We start from the raw sequence: 4,037 nt of genomic DNA on the forward strand, positions 1-4,037 counted from the left end.
CTCTGTCCTCTCCCTCTCTTCACATGGCCTTCTATGGAGACACACATCTCTGTAGGTCTCTCCTGTAGATACAAAGGTGTTACCTCCTTGAATGGGATGCCTCTCTTTGTCTTAACCTGGGAGCTGCCTTCTGACCCTCTCCTCTCTCCCTCTGTCCTCCCCCTCTCCTCACATGGCCTTCTATGGAGACACACATCTCTGCAGGTCTCTCCTGTAGATACAAAGGTGTTACCTCCTTGAATGGGATGCCTCTCTTTGTCTTAACCTGGGAGCTGCCTTCTGACCCTCTCCTCTCTCCCTCTGTCCTCCCCCTCTCCTCACATGGCCTTCTATGGAGACACACATCTCTGCAGGTCTCTCCTGTAGATACAAAGGTGTTACCTCCTTGAATGGGATGCCTCTCTTTGCCTTAACATGGGAGCTGCCTTCTGACCCTCTCCTCTCTCCCTCTGTCCTCCCCCTCTCCTCACATGGCCTTCTATGGAGACACACATCTCTGCAGGTCTCTCCTGTAGATACAAAGCCCTCATGCTCCCACGCACGATGCCGGACAAGCTGGCCATTTGCGATAGGGGAAGTACTCTTTAGATTAGACTTCTCTGTCTTCTTTCGACTGCAACTGGATCTACCTGAATAAATGCAAGTTTACCTCCCTTTTTTGCAATATACGTCTTGGGAGATTTATTTACTGCACTCAGGATAACGCTTCGATGACTGGGCAACATTCTGCTCTATTAACCAAATCTCCCAATACCAACTGGCTGGCGATGCCAAGGCGACACAGCCCACTTGACTTCGCTGGGGCGTAGGATGACTTTGTCGCCGAGTACTCTGGATTAGCGGGTTTATGGATTGGCCTGTTTGTCTTTGTTCCCAGAAGATGAATGTGGCTGGCATGTCCCTGCTCCCCTGATTAATTACTCAGCATCTGGAGCTGCAATTTGGCCCTACTCATTATTAGAATCCATTAAGCAAGAGTAAGGAGCCCCTCTGGATATTTCCCATGCAAATGAGCTCAGCTTGTAGATGTGGGTTTCAGCGGGACATATCCAGATATGGCGGTGCCTTCATGGGCTCGTCTCGTGCCACGTTGCAGTGGGGCAGCCGTGCTAGACATCTGCAGCAAACGTTCTGTGGCCAAGTCCCTCTGAGGGTTGCCGGGCCTCCAGCTGTGGTAGGAGACCTCTGGCTGACACACTGTTGCGCACTGCCACTCCAAGGGGCAGCATGGGGGGGGGATTAAAACCTGCTACTGTCAGGTGCAATGTTCCCTCTAAGCCTTGTGAGCAAAAATTCTACTTTGTGAGCTGCCAGCATCAAAGTTGCGAGTGAGCAATTTGGCTGCTGCATAAACTAGCTTGCTCCGGAGCCACCCTTCCTGCGTTGAGACAAAAATGTGTGAGCCGGAGGCTAAAAAACTGTAAGCTAGCTCACACTAACTCAGCTTAGAGGGAACACTGTAGTGTTACCATACAGTACGGTATGGTACGGTATGGTTCAGATTCGGCCGAATAAGACAGAATTAATTTCGGCCGGCAGTAAGACTCCTACATGTCAGTTTCATCAGCATTCGGGAGTCTTTTGGCCAGCCGAATGTAAGTTTCAGCCCCATTATATCCTATGGGCCATTGAAGTCAATGGCGAAAACAGGGTATATGTTCTTGAATCTTGGTGGGTATCTTGAGGAGAGGCTTCAGCAGCTACCCTGTGAGTTTGGAGACTCTCCCTCAAACCCCCTCCCCTCCAGCCCCCAGAATATACCCTATGTTTTCGCCATTGACTTCAATGGCCCATAGGATATAATGGGGCCGAATTGCTTCCGAATTTCGGCGGCAATTTGGTGGAAAGCCGATTCAGATTAGAGAATCTGAGTCGGCCCACAGCAGCTGGAAAGGGGCCTGAATGGGCCATTTTCGGGGGTGCATTCGGTTCGGATGAACCGAATGCACATCCCTAACTACTACTACTAGTAGTCAAATCCAAGAATCCAAAGCATCCAGTGACATGGTGATGCCATTTCCAGTTAGGCAGCTGGAAATGATGTTGTGGCATCATGGAACCCTTCTCCGGGCCCCTCTAGCCACCCCCCTGTTCAAGGGAGAGAGGGTGGCAATGGGGGGGATTCCCTAGCTGCTGGAGAGCCCCCCGCACACATCCGCACGGAGGTCTCAAATGAAACAATGGCAAGTGAGTTCCTAACTCCGCTCGGCTCCTCAGTCTGCAGCAGGGGAGAGCACCCTGGAAGATCCCTTGCAGCAGACCAGCAGCCAGTGGTAAGAGGAGGATTTCCCCTTTGCCTCTCTGTCAATTCTTGCCTGCCACTTCCCTCCTACACACGCATACATGCACACACTCCCTGGGCAGCTTTTATTTTTATTTTTTTTTGCCCAGCCAGGCTCTAAAACTGGAAATGAGCTTGGCTGGGGACAAACACCCCCCCTTGCCCCCTTTGCCACTCCTCCCTTCTGATTGGGCTTTTCTGCATTCTCATTTTACTTGCTCATAAATACCTGTTTCGGGGGGGCGCTTTTCTGCATGTGTTGTGCTCCCTCTAGTGGTCAATTAGTTATTTACATCGGCTTGTGTCCAGTGTGTCTTCCTGCCAATTTAAACTGCTGGTTTTTATGCCAGGCACAAACTGGTGTGATATAGAACTGACCACTAGAGGGAGCACAGCACATGTGGAACAGGGGAAAAACCAGGGGTCGTTTCATAGAAAAAGAGCTAGGGGAACTCATTAGCATAACTCATAAGCATATGCCACACTCCCTGACATCACTGGAAGTGTGTCATAAGGCCACACACCCCGCCCCCAACGGTCCCGGCAACCACCGCCGGCCTTGCAGCTCCACTGCCGAGCCCCATGAGGGGCACAAACTGGTGTGATATAGAACCGACCACTAGAGGGAGCACAACACATGTCGAACAGGAAAAAACCCCGAAGAAACAGGCACTTATGAGAAAAATGAGAACGTATAAACCCGTTGTCTTCTCCTCATGTCCGTACTACACTTGACAAACATGGAGCAGGGTCCACGCATTTGCCAAAGTCACATAAGAACCAGTGGGGTGCAGCAGTTAGAGAGACAGCCCCTGATCTGGGAGACCCAGGTTTGAATCCTGACTGCTCTGCCATGGAAGCTTGTTGGGTGGGCTTTGGGGCAGTGACACGCTCTCACCCTAACCTACCTCACGGCAATGCTCCCTCTAAGCGGTGGAGTCCTGTGAGCAAAAATTCTACTTTGCGAGCTACCAGCATTAAAGTTGTGAGCAGGCAGGTGACTTGGCTACTGCATCAGTTAGTTTGCTCTGGACTGGAGCCCTCCTTCCTGAGCTGAGACAAAAATGTGTGAGCCGGAGGGTAAAAAAACAGTGAGCTAGCTCACGCTAACTCAGCTTAGAGGGAACCCTGCCTCAAGGGGTTACTGTGAGGATAAAATGGAGAAAGGGGGGATGTCGTGAGCCACCTGGAGTTCCCATGAGGAGAACAGTTGGGTTTAAACGAAGTAAAATAAAAGTAGGTATCTGGTTTGACCCAAAAGATGAACGAGAAGAGGAGAAGGCAGAACAGGCACAGCACGTTCTTGGAAGGTGGGTTGCTACTCAGTGTTCCAACTCCCCCAGGTCCACGTACCGAGGAAAGTAGGTTTAATTAAAGCTGCATTCATGCACCCTGGGTCTCTTGGAACCATCTGTCTCTCTGATGGATCCACGTTCGCATTGTCGCTGTTGCATCTGTCGCTACCGAGGAGGAGGAGGCACAAAAGGACGCGCTGTGGAGGCTGCTCCAACTTATGAAGCACATAGGAGGGAGAGATCGCATGTATGGCAAGAACTGTCGGTGGGCAGGTGTAGTGGTTAAGTGCGCGGACTCTAGTCTGGGAGAACCGGGTTTGATTCCCCACTCTTCCACTTGCACCTGGCTGGATGACCTTGGGCAAGCCGTAGTTCTGATAAGATCTGTTCTTGAAAAAGAGCCGTTTCTGTCAAGAGCTCTCTCAGCCCCACCTACCTCACCGGGTGTCTGTTGTGGGGAG

Source organism: Gekko japonicus, unplaced genomic scaffold (assembly GCF_001447785.1).
Source record: "Gekko japonicus isolate JY-2015 unplaced genomic scaffold, Gekko_japonicus_V1.1 scaffold305, whole genome shotgun sequence".
In the NCBI taxonomy this organism is placed as follows: domain Eukaryota; kingdom Metazoa; phylum Chordata; class Lepidosauria; order Squamata; family Gekkonidae; genus Gekko; species Gekko japonicus.